The sequence below is a fragment of the Anomaloglossus baeobatrachus genome, unplaced genomic scaffold (genome assembly GCF_048569485.1).
Source record: "Anomaloglossus baeobatrachus isolate aAnoBae1 unplaced genomic scaffold, aAnoBae1.hap1 Scaffold_3468, whole genome shotgun sequence".
Lineage (NCBI taxonomy): Eukaryota > Metazoa > Chordata > Amphibia > Anura > Aromobatidae > Anomaloglossus > Anomaloglossus baeobatrachus.
In genome coordinates this window covers 1-16,124 of record NW_027442833.1, presented here as the reverse complement: position 1 = coordinate 16,124, position 16,124 = coordinate 1, and the positions used below count along the sequence as shown (strand labels likewise).

At 46.8% G+C, this 16,124-nt stretch overlaps 9 non-coding genes and 1 pseudogene across 9 annotated transcripts; all 10 read right to left on the bottom strand.

Annotated features, from left to right (window-relative positions):
- Nucleotides 1-654: 654 nt before the first annotated feature.
- Nucleotides 655-769, bottom strand: LOC142272219 (U2 spliceosomal RNA; annotated as a pseudogene).
- Nucleotides 770-2,156: 1,387 nt separating this feature from the next.
- On the bottom strand, nt 2,157-2,347 carry LOC142272176 (U2 spliceosomal RNA). The gene has a single exon (XR_012737092.1). It is a non-coding gene; the product is annotated as a U2 spliceosomal RNA (small nuclear RNA).
- Nucleotides 2,348-3,734: 1,387 nt separating this feature from the next.
- Nucleotides 3,735-3,925, bottom strand: LOC142272175 (U2 spliceosomal RNA). The gene has a single exon (XR_012737091.1). It is a non-coding gene; the product is annotated as a U2 spliceosomal RNA (small nuclear RNA).
- A 1,387-nt stretch (nt 3,926-5,312) lies between these two features.
- On the bottom strand, nt 5,313-5,503 carry LOC142272174 (U2 spliceosomal RNA). Its single transcript, XR_012737090.1, has one exon. It is a non-coding gene; the product is annotated as a U2 spliceosomal RNA (small nuclear RNA).
- Nucleotides 5,504-6,890: 1,387 nt separating this feature from the next.
- LOC142272173 (U2 spliceosomal RNA) lies at nt 6,891-7,081 on the bottom strand. The gene has a single exon (XR_012737089.1). It is a non-coding gene; the product is annotated as a U2 spliceosomal RNA (small nuclear RNA).
- A 1,385-nt stretch (nt 7,082-8,466) lies between these two features.
- Nucleotides 8,467-8,656, bottom strand: LOC142272213 (U2 spliceosomal RNA). The gene has a single exon (XR_012737125.1). It is a non-coding gene; the product is annotated as a U2 spliceosomal RNA (small nuclear RNA).
- A 1,387-nt stretch (nt 8,657-10,043) lies between these two features.
- On the bottom strand, nt 10,044-10,234 carry LOC142272220 (U2 spliceosomal RNA). Its single transcript, XR_012737129.1, has one exon. It is a non-coding gene; the product is annotated as a U2 spliceosomal RNA (small nuclear RNA).
- A 1,387-nt stretch (nt 10,235-11,621) lies between these two features.
- On the bottom strand, nt 11,622-11,812 carry LOC142272208 (U2 spliceosomal RNA). The gene has a single exon (XR_012737121.1). It is a non-coding gene; the product is annotated as a U2 spliceosomal RNA (small nuclear RNA).
- A 1,387-nt stretch (nt 11,813-13,199) lies between these two features.
- LOC142272196 (U2 spliceosomal RNA) lies at nt 13,200-13,390 on the bottom strand. Its single transcript, XR_012737110.1, has one exon. It is a non-coding gene; the product is annotated as a U2 spliceosomal RNA (small nuclear RNA).
- Nucleotides 13,391-14,777: 1,387 nt separating this feature from the next.
- Nucleotides 14,778-14,968, bottom strand: LOC142272184 (U2 spliceosomal RNA). The gene has a single exon (XR_012737099.1). It is a non-coding gene; the product is annotated as a U2 spliceosomal RNA (small nuclear RNA).
- Nucleotides 14,969-16,124: the final 1,156 nt, after the last annotated feature.

The window sequence follows — 16,124 nt, the reverse complement described above, 5'->3', positions numbered from 1 at the left end:
GGCGGTAGCGAGCTGAGGGCGCAGGGCTTGGAGGAGCTCCAGTCGATCGCTCTTCACAGGAGAAGCATACACATTGATGAACCTGACAGGTTCTCCCGCCCAGGTGCCATCCACGAGCAGTAACCTGCCGCAGACGATTTCCTGAACAGAGTCCAATGTGAAGGCGCTTCCCCTGATCAGCACGGCGACCCCCGCGGACCTACAGTCGCCCCCGCCAGACCAGTAGGATGGGCCATGGGTCCACTCCCTGGCCAGATGGTTGAAGGACCTAGAGGAGGGAAGGGAGCATTCCTGCAGGAAAAATACATCACTAGACTGAGTGTTAAGGAACGCAAAAATTGTCTGGCGTCGGAACTTGTCTCTGATGCTCCTAACATTAATGGAAAAGATGTTAATGTTAGCAGTCATTGGAGGAAAGAGAAAGTTAGAGCAGGCGGTGTGCCTTAGTTACCACTCCGGTCGGGCGGTTCTTCCTCTTTGGCACCTGCTGGTAAGGGTATCTCCAGCAGACCCTCTTCTGCTAGCTGATCAAGCAGGGATGGTGCCTCAGTGGCTTCCGACTCCTCCATTTCTTCTTCGGCCACAAGGGACTCCACCATCTGCTCCAACACGTCCGGTTCTGGGAGGAGGCCATCCTCCTCTTCCTGGGGTGGGTTAAGGTCCACAATGAATAGCTTGGAAGGTTCTGCGACAGGACTATCTTCCACCTTCCTTTTCCTGATAAGAACAGATACTACACTTGATCTTAGCCAAAAGGCCGAGAAGCGATAACCAGAATTGGTTTGGGCCTCGAGTGGCACCCTGGCCTATGCCGGACACATCTTAGGGAGAGAGAGCGAGAGGGAGACAAACCCACGCCTACACAAGACATTTTGTCACCCAAGCCAACCCTTGAAAAGGCTGCTTTGCAGAGCCAAAACAAGAAGAATGGTGCGTTTTGCAGCCGCCGCCCACTGCAATGAATCTGAATAACTCCTCCTTTAGGGCGCAAGCAACTCCCCTCCCCCTTGCAGTCTTTCCAATTCACGATACAAAAAGACGGACAGGACAGGTTGCCTGACTTTCCGTCACTGCCACCCTTTGCCATCCTTACCCGTAGAAAGCCCTTTCATCATCCCCAAACCCTAATCTTTTCCCTTTCCTTCCCAGCCCCCAAACCCTGCCCTCTGTACCTTTCTCACCACCCGCTTCCCTTCTCCTGTCATCCCCCTACCACCCGGGAAAAAAAGAGATTGCCCCCTCCTTCCACTAGCCCACCCTCCCACCCAAAGAACAACTTCTTCTGCGCAGCTTGTTTTCTAGGCAGCAGCGCTATTGTGATGTCATCGGGGGGCATTGTGACAAGCCGCCAGTGTTCCGTCTCTTCATGTTGTGCACAGTTCAAACGGAAAATACATCAACAGGCAGACTACAGAAAAGCTTACTATCAAAGGTTAGAGGGGGGCTTTCTCAGAGGGCTTTTTACAGTTTTTCTATTCCCAATTAGCCGTTTAAGTGTACTTATTGAAAGTAGTAATTCTTTCATAGGCCGCCCTTTCTTAGTATTTGACGTTCCTTATATTGCGGTATGAGGCTTCGCAGTAGGTTGCAAACATTCATCACCCATGACTGTCCCCAATTGAGCTCAGAAGCTCAATGTCTATCATGACCTCTCTTTTAGAATGTCCAAGAGCAAGCAAACTATTCCTCCAGGAGAGGGCGCCAACAGACTACTAAAGAGATCATCATTACTCAAAGAAAACCCCAAAAACCAATGCATGATAGGAATAAACAGGTAACTTTCTTTGGAGTGGAAGCGGAGAGATCGCACCAGATGCCAATTCTAGATGTTATCACACCTGTGGTCACTGCAGCAGCAGGTGAATCCACTTTGTCCAAAAGGGATCTATTCCATTCAATTGCAAATGATCTAGATAAGACAGAGAACTGCAGCACGGGGACATAGCCGAGTTGGTCAGGTTGAGTGGTGATGAGTTTGCTATTTGGATGAATAAAGAAAGTCAAAAGTGTGAAAGATAAAAAACAAAAGGAGGAAGTGTGAAAAGTGAATGGGCCAAATTGAGGTGCATATGAAGACGTATGCTTTCTTCCAATTCATTAAATCGGGCTAATATGAATCAGGTGAATTGAGTTCTGCTTTTGGAAACTGGGTTAAGAAGGGGTGCACCGTTCCTGGAGGTACTGCAATACCAGGTCAATGCGTGGAGTGGACAGAGCAAGCTCTTTTTCCATCTCCCTGTTCTAAAAATCCATTTAATATATGGTCCCCAGATAGGGGACGTATCAGATATTAAACTGATAAGAACAGATACTACACTTGATCTTAGCCAAAAGGCCGAGAAGCGATAACCAGAATTGGTTTGGGCCTCGAGTGGCACCCTGGCCTATGCCGGACACATCTTAGGGAGAGAGAGCGAGAGGGAGACAAACCCACGCCTACACAAGACATTTTGTCACCCAAGCCAACCCTTGAAAAGGCTGCTTTGCAGAGCCAAAACAAGAAGAATGGTGCGTTTTGCAGCCGCCGCCCACTGCAATGAATCTGAATAACTCCTCCTTTAGGGCGCAAGCAACTCCCCTCCCCCTTGCAGTCTTTCCAATTCACGATACAAAAAGACGGACAGGACAGGTTGCCTGACTTTCCGTCACTGCCACCCTTTGCCATCCTTACCCGTAGAAAGCCCTTTCATCATCCCCAAACCCTAATCTTTTCCCTTTCCTTCCCAGCCCCCAAACCCTGCCCTCTGTACCTTTCTCACCACCCGCTTCCCTTCTCCTGTCATCCCCCTACCACCCGGGAAAAAAAGAGATTGCCCCCTCCTTCCACTAGCCCACCCTCCCACCCAAAGAACAACTTCTTCTGCGCAGCTTGTTTTCTAGGCAGCAGCGCTATTGTGATGTCATCGGGGGGCATTGTGACAAGCCGCCAGTGTTCCGTCTCTTCATGTTGTGCACAGTTCAAACGGAAAATACATCAACAGGCAGACTACAGAAAAGCTTACTATCAAAGGTTAGAGGGGGGCTTTCTCAGAGGGCTTTTTACAGTTTTTCTATTCCCAATTAGCCGTTTAAGTGTACTTATTGAAAGTAGTAATTCTTTCATAGGCCGCCCTTTCTTAGTATTTGACGTTCCTTATATTGCGGTATGAGGCTTCGCAGTAGGTTGCAAACATTCATCACCCATGACTGTCCCCAATTGAGCTCAGAAGCTCAATGTCTATCATGACCTCTCTTTTAGAATGTCCAAGAGCAAGCAAACTATTCCTCCAGGAGAGGGCGCCAACAGACTACTAAAGAGATCATCATTACTCAAAGAAAACCCCAAAAACCAATGCATGATAGGAATAAACAGGTAACTTTCTTTGGAGTGGAAGCGGAGAGATCGCACCAGATGCCAATTCTAGATGTTATCACACCTGTGGTCACTGCAGCAGCAGGTGAATCCACTTTGTCCAAAAGGGATCTATTCCATTCAATTGCAAATGATCTAGATAAGACAGAGAACTGCAGCACGGGGACATAGCCGAGTTGGTCAGGTTGAGTGGTGATGAGTTTGCTATTTGGATGAATAAAGAAAGTCAAAAGTGTGAAAGATAAAAAACAAAAGGAGGAAGTGTGAAAAGTGAATGGGCCAAATTGAGGTGCATATGAAGACGTATGCTTTCTTCCAATTCATTAAATCGGGCTAATATGAATCAGGTGAATTGAGTTCTGCTTTTGGAAACTGGGTTAAGAAGGGGTGCACCGTTCCTGGAGGTACTGCAATACCAGGTCAATGCGTGGAGTGGACAGAGCAAGCTCTTTTTCCATCTCCCTGTTCTAAAAATCCATTTAATATATGGTCCCCAGATAGGGGACGTATCAGATATTAAACTGATAAGAACAGATACTACACTTGATCTTAGCCAAAAGGCCGAGAAGCGATAACCAGAATTGGTTTGGGCCTCGAGTGGCACCCTGGCCTATGCCGGACACATCTTAGGGAGAGAGAGCGAGAGGGAGACAAACCCACGCCTACACAAGACATTTTGTCACCCAAGCCAACCCTTGAAAAGGCTGCTTTGCAGAGCCAAAACAAGAAGAATGGTGCGTTTTGCAGCCGCCGCCCACTGCAATGAATCTGAATAACTCCTCCTTTAGGGCGCAAGCAACTCCCCTCCCCCTTGCAGTCTTTCCAATTCACGATACAAAAAGACGGACAGGACAGGTTGCCTGACTTTCCGTCACTGCCACCCTTTGCCATCCTTACCCGTAGAAAGCCCTTTCATCATCCCCAAACCCTAATCTTTTCCCTTTCCTTCCCAGCCCCCAAACCCTGCCCTCTGTACCTTTCTCACCACCCGCTTCCCTTCTCCTGTCATCCCCCTACCACCCGGGAAAAAAAGAGATTGCCCCCTCCTTCCACTAGCCCACCCTCCCACCCAAAGAACAACTTCTTCTGCGCAGCTTGTTTTCTAGGCAGCAGCGCTATTGTGATGTCATCGGGGGGCATTGTGACAAGCCGCCAGTGTTCCGTCTCTTCATGTTGTGCACAGTTCAAACGGAAAATACATCAACAGGCAGACTACAGAAAAGCTTACTATCAAAGGTTAGAGGGGGGCTTTCTCAGAGGGCTTTTTACAGTTTTTCTATTCCCAATTAGCCGTTTAAGTGTACTTATTGAAAGTAGTAATTCTTTCATAGGCCGCCCTTTCTTAGTATTTGACGTTCCTTATATTGCGGTATGAGGCTTCGCAGTAGGTTGCAAACATTCATCACCCATGACTGTCCCCAATTGAGCTCAGAAGCTCAATGTCTATCATGACCTCTCTTTTAGAATGTCCAAGAGCAAGCAAACTATTCCTCCAGGAGAGGGCGCCAACAGACTACTAAAGAGATCATCATTACTCAAAGAAAACCCCAAAAACCAATGCATGATAGGAATAAACAGGTAACTTTCTTTGGAGTGGAAGCGGAGAGATCGCACCAGATGCCAATTCTAGATGTTATCACACCTGTGGTCACTGCAGCAGCAGGTGAATCCACTTTGTCCAAAAGGGATCTATTCCATTCAATTGCAAATGATCTAGATAAGACAGAGAACTGCAGCACGGGGACATAGCCGAGTTGGTCAGGTTGAGTGGTGATGAGTTTGCTATTTGGATGAATAAAGAAAGTCAAAAGTGTGAAAGATAAAAAACAAAAGGAGGAAGTGTGAAAAGTGAATGGGCCAAATTGAGGTGCATATGAAGACGTATGCTTTCTTCCAATTCATTAAATCGGGCTAATATGAATCAGGTGAATTGAGTTCTGCTTTTGGAAACTGGGTTAAGAAGGGGTGCACCGTTCCTGGAGGTACTGCAATACCAGGTCAATGCGTGGAGTGGACAGAGCAAGCTCTTTTTCCATCTCCCTGTTCTAAAAATCCATTTAATATATGGTCCCCAGATAGGGGACGTATCAGATATTAAACTGATAAGAACAGATACTACACTTGATCTTAGCCAAAAGGCCGAGAAGCGATAACCAGAATTGGTTTGGGCCTCGAGTGGCACCCTGGCCTATGCCGGACACATCTTAGGGAGAGAGAGCGAGAGGGAGACAAACCCACGCCTACACAAGACATTTTGTCACCCAAGCCAACCCTTGAAAAGGCTGCTTTGCAGAGCCAAAACAAGAAGAATGGTGCGTTTTGCAGCCGCCGCCCACTGCAATGAATCTGAATAACTCCTCCTTTAGGGCGCAAGCAACTCCCCTCCCCCTTGCAGTCTTTCCAATTCACGATACAAAAAGACGGACAGGACAGGTTGCCTGACTTTCCGTCACTGCCACCCTTTGCCATCCTTACCCGTAGAAAGCCCTTTCATCATCCCCAAACCCTAATCTTTTCCCTTTCCTTCCCAGCCCCCAAACCCTGCCCTCTGTACCTTTCTCACCACCCGCTTCCCTTCTCCTGTCATCCCCCTACCACCCGGGAAAAAAAGAGATTGCCCCCTCCTTCCACTAGCCCACCCTCCCACCCAAAGAACAACTTCTTCTGCGCAGCTTGTTTTCTAGGCAGCAGCGCTATTGTGATGTCATCGGGGGGCATTGTGACAAGCCGCCAGTGTTCCGTCTCTTCATGTTGTGCACAGTTCAAACGGAAAATACATCAACAGGCAGACTACAGAAAAGCTTACTATCAAAGGTTAGAGGGGGGCTTTCTCAGAGGGCTTTTTACAGTTTTTCTATTCCCAATTAGCCGTTTAAGTGTACTTATTGAAAGTAGTAATTCTTTCATAGGCCGCCCTTTCTTAGTATTTGACGTTCCTTATATTGCGGTATGAGGCTTCGCAGTAGGTTGCAAACATTCATCACCCATGACTGTCCCCAATTGAGCTCAGAAGCTCAATGTCTATCATGACCTCTCTTTTAGAATGTCCAAGAGCAAGCAAACTATTCCTCCAGGAGAGGGCGCCAACAGACTACTAAAGAGATCATCATTACTCAAAGAAAACCCCAAAAACCAATGCATGATAGGAATAAACAGGTAACTTTCTTTGGAGTGGAAGCGGAGAGATCGCACCAGATGCCAATTCTAGATGTTATCACACCTGTGGTCACTGCAGCAGCAGGTGAATCCACTTTGTCCAAAAGGGATCTATTCCATTCAATTGCAAATGATCTAGATAAGACAGAGAACTGCAGCACGGGGACATAGCCGAGTTGGTCAGGTTGAGTGGTGATGAGTTTGCTATTTGGATGAATAAAGAAAGTCAAAAGTGTGAAAGATAAAAAACAAAAGGAGGAAGTGTGAAAAGTGAATGGGCCAAATTGAGGTGCATATGAAGACGTATGCTTTCTTCCAATTCATTAAATCGGGCTAATATGAATCAGGTGAATTGAGTTCTGCTTTTGGAAACTGGGTTAAGAAGGGGTGCACCGTTCCTGGAGGTACTGCAATACCAGGTCAATGCGTGGAGTGGACAGAGCAAGCTCTTTTTCCATCTCCCTGTTCTAAAAATCCATTTAATATATGGTCCCCAGATAGGGGACGTATCAGATATTAAACTGATAAGAACAGATACTACACTTGATCTTAGCCAAAAGGCCGAGAAGCGATAACCAGAATTGGTTTGGGCCTCGAGTGGCACCCTGGCCTATGCCGGACACATCTTAGGGAGAGAGAGCGAGAGGGAGACAAACCCACGCCTACACAAGACATTTTGTCACCCAAGCCAACCCTTGAAAAGGCTGCTTTGCAGAGCCAAAACAAGAAGAATGGTGCGTTTTGCAGCCGCCGCCCACTGCAATGAATCTGAATAACTCCTCCTTTAGGGCGCAAGCAACTCCCCTCCCCCTTGCAGTCTTTCCAATTCACGATACAAAAAGACGGACAGGACAGGTTGCCTGACTTTCCGTCACTGCCACCCTTTGCCATCCTTACCCGTAGAAAGCCCTTTCATCATCCCCAAACCCTAATCTTTTCCCTTTCCTTCCCAGCCCCCAAACCCTGCCCTCTGTACCTTTCTCACCACCCGCTTCCCTTCTCCTGTCATCCCCCTACCACCCGGGAAAAAAAGAGATTGCCCCCTCCTTCCACTAGCCCACCCTCCCACCCAAAGAACAACTTCTTCTGCGCAGCTTGTTTTCTAGGCAGCAGCGCTATTGTGATGTCATCGGGGGGCATTGTGACAAGCCGCCAGTGTTCCGTCTCTTCATGTTGTGCACAGTTCAAACGGAAAATACATCAACAGGCAGACTACAGAAAAGCTTACTATCAAAGGTTAGAGGGGGGCTTTCTCAGAGGGCTTTTTACAGTTTTTCTATTCCCAATTAGCCGTTTAAGTGTACTTATTGAAAGTAGTAATTCTTTCATAGGCCGCCCTTTCTTAGTATTTGACGTTCCTTATATTGCGGTATGAGGCTTCGCAGTAGGTTGCAAACATTCATCACCCCATGACTGTCCCCAATTGAGCTCAGAAGCTCAATGTCTATCATGACCCTCTCTTTTAGAATGTCCCAAGAGCAAGCAAACTATTCTCCAGGAGAGGGCGCCAACAGACTACTAAAGAGATCATCATTACTCAAAGAAAACCCAAAAACCAATGCATGATAGGAATAAACAGGTAACTTTCTTTGGAGTGGAAGCGGAGAGATCGCACCAGATGCCAATTCTAGATGTTATCACACCTGTGGTCACTGCAGCAGCAGGTGAATCCACTTTGTCCAAAGGGATCTATTCCATTCAATTGCAAATGATCTAGATAAGACAGAGAACTGCAGCACGGGGACATAGCCGAGTTGGTCAGGTTGAGTGGTGATGAGTTTGCTATTTGGATGAATAAAGAAAGTCAAAAGTGTGAAAGATAAAAACAAAAGGAGGAAGTGTGAAAAGTGAATGGCCAAATTGAGGTGCATATGAAGACGTATGCTTTCTTCCAATTCATTAAATCGGGCTAATATGAATCAGGTGAATTGAGTTCTGCTTTTGGAAACTGGGTTAAGAAGGGGTGCACCGTTCCTGGAGGTACTGCAATACCAGGTCAATGCGTGGAGTGACAGAGCAAGCTCTTTTTCCATCTCCCTGTTCTAAAAATCCATTTAATATATGGTCCCCAGATAGGGGACGTATCAGATATTAAACTGATAAGAACAGATACTACACTTGATCTTAGCCAAAAGGCCGAGAAGCGATAACCAGAATTGGTTTGGGCCTCGAGTGGCACCCTGGCCTATGCCGGACACATCTTAGGGAGAGAGAGCGAGAGGGAGACAAACCCACGCCTACACAAGACATTTTGTCACCCAAGCCAACCCTTGAAAAGGCTGCTTTGCAGAGCCAAAACAAGAAGAATGGTGCGTTTTGCAGCCGCCGCCCACTGCAATGAATCTGAATAACTCCTCCTTTAGGGCGCAAGCAACTCCCCTCCCCCTTGCAGTCTTTCCAATTCACGATACAAAAAGACGGACAGGACAGGTTGCCTGACTTTCCGTCACTGCCACCCTTTGCCATCCTTACCCGTAGAAAGCCCTTTCATCATCCCCAAACCCTAATCTTTTCCCTTTCCTTCCCAGCCCCCAAACCCTGCCCTCTGTACCTTTCTCACCACCCGCTTCCCTTCTCCTGTCATCCCCCTACCACCCGGGAAAAAAAGAGATTGCCCCCTCCTTCCACTAGCCCACCCTCCCACCCAAAGAACAACTTCTTCTGCGCAGCTTGTTTTCTAGGCAGCAGCGCTATTGTGATGTCATCGGGGGGCATTGTGACAAGCCGCCAGTGTTCCGTCTCTTCATGTTGTGCACAGTTCAAACGGAAAATACATCAACAGGCAGACTACAGAAAAGCTTACTATCAAAGGTTAGAGGGGGGCTTTCTCAGAGGGCTTTTTACAGTTTTTCTATTCCCAATTAGCCGTTTAAGTGTACTTATTGAAAGTAGTAATTCTTTCATAGGCCGCCCTTTCTTAGTATTTGACGTTCCTTATATTGCGGTATGAGGCTTCGCAGTAGGTTGCAAACATTCATCACCCATGACTGTCCCCAATTGAGCTCAGAAGCTCAATGTCTATCATGACCTCTCTTTTAGAATGTCCAAGAGCAAGCAAACTATTCCTCCAGGAGAGGGCGCCAACAGACTACTAAAGAGATCATCATTACTCAAAGAAAACCCCAAAAACCAATGCATGATAGGAATAAACAGGTAACTTTCTTTGGAGTGGAAGCGGAGAGATCGCACCAGATGCCAATTCTAGATGTTATCACACCTGTGGTCACTGCAGCAGCAGGTGAATCCACTTTGTCCAAAAGGGATCTATTCCATTCAATTGCAAATGATCTAGATAAGACAGAGAACTGCAGCACGGGGACATAGCCGAGTTGGTCAGGTTGAGTGGTGATGAGTTTGCTATTTGGATGAATAAAGAAAGTCAAAAGTGTGAAAGATAAAAAACAAAAGGAGGAAGTGTGAAAAGTGAATGGGCCAAATTGAGGTGCATATGAAGACGTATGCTTTCTTCCAATTCATTAAATCGGGCTAATATGAATCAGGTGAATTGAGTTCTGCTTTTGGAAACTGGGTTAAGAAGGGGTGCACCGTTCCTGGAGGTACTGCAATACCAGGTCAATGCGTGGAGTGGACAGAGCAAGCTCTTTTTCCATCTCCCTGTTCTAAAAATCCATTTAATATATGGTCCCCAGATAGGGGACGTATCAGATATTAAACTGATAAGAACAGATACTACACTTGATCTTAGCCAAAAGGCCGAGAAGCGATAACCAGAATTGGTTTGGGCCTCGAGTGGCACCCTGGCCTATGCCGGACACATCTTAGGGAGAGAGAGCGAGAGGGAGACAAACCCACGCCTACACAAGACATTTTGTCACCCAAGCCAACCCTTGAAAAGGCTGCTTTGCAGAGCCAAAACAAGAAGAATGGTGCGTTTTGCAGCCGCCGCCCACTGCAATGAATCTGAATAACTCCTCCTTTAGGGCGCAAGCAACTCCCCTCCCCCTTGCAGTCTTTCCAATTCACGATACAAAAAGACGGACAGGACAGGTTGCCTGACTTTCCGTCACTGCCACCCTTTGCCATCCTTACCCGTAGAAAGCCCTTTCATCATCCCCAAACCCTAATCTTTTCCCTTTCCTTCCCAGCCCCCAAACCCTGCCCTCTGTACCTTTCTCACCACCCGCTTCCCTTCTCCTGTCATCCCCCTACCACCCGGGAAAAAAAGAGATTGCCCCCTCCTTCCACTAGCCCACCCTCCCACCCAAAGAACAACTTCTTCTGCGCAGCTTGTTTTCTAGGCAGCAGCGCTATTGTGATGTCATCGGGGGGCATTGTGACAAGCCGCCAGTGTTCCGTCTCTTCATGTTGTGCACAGTTCAAACGGAAAATACATCAACAGGCAGACTACAGAAAAGCTTACTATCAAAGGTTAGAGGGGGGCTTTCTCAGAGGGCTTTTTACAGTTTTTCTATTCCCAATTAGCCGTTTAAGTGTACTTATTGAAAGTAGTAATTCTTTCATAGGCCGCCCTTTCTTAGTATTTGACGTTCCTTATATTGCGGTATGAGGCTTCGCAGTAGGTTGCAAACATTCATCACCCATGACTGTCCCCAATTGAGCTCAGAAGCTCAATGTCTATCATGACCTCTCTTTTAGAATGTCCAAGAGCAAGCAAACTATTCCTCCAGGAGAGGGCGCCAACAGACTACTAAAGAGATCATCATTACTCAAAGAAAACCCCAAAAACCAATGCATGATAGGAATAAACAGGTAACTTTCTTTGGAGTGGAAGCGGAGAGATCGCACCAGATGCCAATTCTAGATGTTATCACACCTGTGGTCACTGCAGCAGCAGGTGAATCCACTTTGTCCAAAAGGGATCTATTCCATTCAATTGCAAATGATCTAGATAAGACAGAGAACTGCAGCACGGGGACATAGCCGAGTTGGTCAGGTTGAGTGGTGATGAGTTTGCTATTTGGATGAATAAAGAAAGTCAAAAGTGTGAAAGATAAAAAACAAAAGGAGGAAGTGTGAAAAGTGAATGGGCCAAATTGAGGTGCATATGAAGACGTATGCTTTCTTCCAATTCATTAAATCGGGCTAATATGAATCAGGTGAATTGAGTTCTGCTTTTGGAAACTGGGTTAAGAAGGGGTGCACCGTTCCTGGAGGTACTGCAATACCAGGTCAATGCGTGGAGTGGACAGAGCAAGCTCTTTTTCCATCTCCCTGTTCTAAAAATCCATTTAATATATGGTCCCCAGATAGGGGACGTATCAGATATTAAACTGATAAGAACAGATACTACACTTGATCTTAGCCAAAAGGCCGAGAAGCGATAACCAGAATTGGTTTGGGCCTCGAGTGGCACCCTGGCCTATGCCGGACACATCTTAGGGAGAGAGAGCGAGAGGGAGACAAACCCACGCCTACACAAGACATTTTGTCACCCAAGCCAACCCTTGAAAAGGCTGCTTTGCAGAGCCAAAACAAGAAGAATGGTGCGTTTTGCAGCCGCCGCCCACTGCAATGAATCTGAATAACTCCTCCTTTAGGGCGCAAGCAACTCCCCTCCCCCTTGCAGTCTTTCCAATTCACGATACAAAAAGACGGACAGGACAGGTTGCCTGACTTTCCGTCACTGCCACCCTTTGCCATCCTTACCCGTAGAAAGCCCTTTCATCATCCCCAAACCCTAATCTTTTCCCTTTCCTTCCCAGCCCCCAAACCCTGCCCTCTGTACCTTTCTCACCACCCGCTTCCCTTCTCCTGTCATCCCCCTACCACCCGGGAAAAAAAGAGATTGCCCCCTCCTTCCACTAGCCCACCCTCCCACCCAAAGAACAACTTCTTCTGCGCAGCTTGTTTTCTAGGCAGCAGCGCTATTGTGATGTCATCGGGGGGCATTGTGACAAGCCGCCAGTGTTCCGTCTCTTCATGTTGTGCACAGTTCAAACGGAAAATACATCAACAGGCAGACTACAGAAAAGCTTACTATCAAAGGTTAGAGGGGGGCTTTCTCAGAGGGCTTTTTACAGTTTTTCTATTCCCAATTAGCCGTTTAAGTGTACTTATTGAAAGTAGTAATTCTTTCATAGGCCGCCCTTTCTTAGTATTTGACGTTCCTTATATTGCGGTATGAGGCTTCGCAGTAGGTTGCAAACATTCATCACCCATGACTGTCCCCAATTGAGCTCAGAAGCTCAATGTCTATCATGACCTCTCTTTTAGAATGTCCAAGAGCAAGCAAACTATTCCTCCAGGAGAGGGCGCCAACAGACTACTAAAGAGATCATCATTACTCAAAGAAAACCCCAAAAACCAATGCATGATAGGAATAAACAGGTAACTTTCTTTGGAGTGGAAGCGGAGAGATCGCACCAGATGCCAATTCTAGATGTTATCACACCTGTGGTCACTGCAGCAGCAGGTGAATCCACTTTGTCCAAAAGGGATCTATTCCATTCAATTGCAAATGATCTAGATAAGACAGAGAACTGCAGCACGGGGACATAGCCGAGTTGGTCAGGTTGAGTGGTGATGAGTTTGCTATTTGGATGAATAAAGAAAGTCAAAAGTGTGAAAGATAAAAAACAAAAGGAGGAAGTGTGAAAAGTGAATGGGCCAAATTGAGGTGCATATGAAGACGTATGCTTTCTTCCAATTCATTAAATCGGGCTAATATGAATCAGGTGAATTGAGTTCTGCTTTTGGAAACTGGGTTAAGAAGGGGTGCACCGTTCCTGGAGGTACTGCAATACCAGGTCAATGCGTGGAGTGGACAGAGCAAGCTCTTTTTCCATCTCCCTGTTCTAAAAATCCATTTAATATATGGTCCCCAGATAGGGGACGTATCAGATATTAAACTGATAAGAACAGATACTACACTTGATCTTAGCCAAAAGGCCGAGAAGCGATAACCAGAATTGGTTTGGGCCTCGTGTGGCACCCTGGCCTATGCCGGACACATCTTAGGGAGAGAGAGCGAGAGGGAGACAAACCCACGCCTACACAAGACATTTTGTCACCCAAGCCAACCCTTGAAAAGGCTGCTTTGCAGAGCCAAAACAAGAAGAATGGTGCGTTTTGCAGCCGCCGCCCACTGCAATGAATCTGAATAACTCCTCCTTTAGGGCGCAAGCAACTCCCCTCCCCCTTGCAGTCTTTCCAATTCACGATACAAAAAGACGGACAGGACAGGTTGCCTGACTTTCCGTCACTGCCACCCTTTGCCATCCTTACCCGTAGAAAGCCCTTTCATCATCCCCAAACCCTAATCTTTTCCCTTTCCTTCCCAGCCCCCAAACCCTGCCCTCTGTACCTTTCTCACCACCCGCTTCCCTTCTCCTGTCATCCCCCTACCACCCGGGAAAAAAAGAGATTGCCCCCTCCTTCCACTAGCCCACCCTCCCACCCAAAGAACAACTTCTTCTGCGCAGCTTGTTTTCTAGGCAGCAGCGCTATTGTGATGTCATCGGGGGGCATTGTGACAAGCCGCCAGTGTTCCGTCTCTTCATGTTGTGCACAGTTCAAACGGAAAATACATCAACAGGCAGACTACAGAAAAGCTTACTATCAAAGGTTAGAGGGGGGCTTTCTCAGAGGGCTTTTTACAGTTTTTCTATTCCCAATTAGCCGTTTAAGTGTACTTATTGAAAGTAGTAATTCTTTCATAGGCCGCCCTTTCTTAGTATTTGACGTTCCTTATATTGCGGTATGAGGCTTCGCAGTAGGTTGCAAACATTCATCACCCATGACTGTCCCCAATTGAGCTCAGAAGCTCAATGTCTATCATGACCTCTCTTTTAGAATGTCCAAGAGCAAGCAAACTATTCCTCCAGGAGAGGGCGCCAACAGACTACTAAAGAGATCATCATTACTCAAAGAAAACCCCAAAAACCAATGCATGATAGGAATAAACAGGTAACTTTCTTTGGAGTGGAAGCGGAGAGATCGCACCAGATGCCAATTCTAGATGTTATCACACCTGTGGTCACTGCAGCAGCAGGTGAATCCACTTTGTCCAAAAGGGATCTATTCCATTCAATTGCAAATGATCTAGATAAGACAGAGAACTGCAGCACGGGGACATAGCCGAGTTGGTCAGGTTGAGTGGTGATGAGTTTGCTATTTGGATGAATAAAGAAAGTCAAAAGTGTGAAAGATAAAAAACAAAAGGAGGAAGTGTGAAAAGTGAATGGGCCAAATTGAGGTGCATATGAAGACGTATGCTTTCTTCCAATTCATTAAATCGGGCTAATATGAATCAGGTGAATTGAGTTCTGCTTTTGGAAACTGGGTTAAGAAGGGGTGCACCGTTCCTGGAGGTACTGCAATACCAGGTCAATGCGTGGAGTGGACAGAGCAAGCTCTTTTTCCATCTCCCTGTTCTAAAAATCCATTTAATATATGGTCCCCAGATAGGGGACGTATCAGATATTAAACTGATAAGAACAGATACTACACTTGATCTTAGCCAAAAGGCCGAGAAGCGATAACCAGAATTGGTTTGGGCCTCGAGTGGCACCCTGGCCTATGCCGGACACATCTTAGGGAGAGAGAGCGAGAGGGAGACAAACCCACGCCTACACAAGACATTTTGTCACCCAAGCCAACCCTTGAAAAGGCTGCTTTGCAGAGCCAAAACAAGAAGAATGGTGCGTTTTGCAGCCGCCGCCCACTGCAATGAATCTGAATAACTCCTCCTTTAGGGCGCAAGCAACTCCCCTCCCCCTTGCAGTCTTTCCAATTCACGATACAAAAAGACGGACAGGACAGGTTGCCTGACTTTCCGTCACTGCCACCCTTTGCCATCCTTACCCGTAGAAAGCCCTTTCATCATCCCCAAACCCTAATCTTTTCCCTTTCCTTCCCAGCCCCCAAACCCTGCCCTCTGTACCTTTCTCACCACCCGCTTCCCTTCTCCTGTCATCCCCCTACCACCCGGGAAAAAAAGAGATTGCCCCCTCCTTCCACTAGCCCACCCTCCCACCCAAAGAACAACTTCTTCTGCGCAGCTTGTTTTCTAGGCAGCAGCGCTATTGTGATGTCATCGGGGGGCATTGTGACAAGCCGCCAGTGTTCCGTCTCTTCATGTTGTGCACAGTTCAAACGGAAAATACATCAACAGGCAGACTACAGAAAAGCTTACTATCAAAGGTTAGAGGGGGGCTTTCTCAGAGGGCTTTTTACAGTTTTTCTATTCCCAATTAGCCGTTTAAGTGTACTTATTGAAAGTAGTAATTCTTTCATAGGCCGCCCTTTCTTAGTATTTGACGTTCCTTATATTGCGGTATGAGGCTTCGCAGTAGGTTGCAAACATTCATCACCCATGACTGTCCCCAATTGAGCTCAGAAGCTCAATGTCTATCATGACCTCTCTTTTAGAATGTCCAAGAGCAAGCAAACTATTCCTCCAGGAGAGGGCGCCAACAGACTACTAAAGAGATCATCATTACTCAAAGAAAACCCCAAAAACCAATGCATGATAGGAATAAACAGGTAACTTTCTTTGGAGTGGAAGCGGAGAGATCGCACCAGATGCCAATTCTAGATGTTATCACACCTGTGGTCACTGCAGCAGCAGGTGAATCCACTTTGTCCAAAAGGGATCTATTCCATTCAATTGCAAATGATCTAGATAAGACAGAGA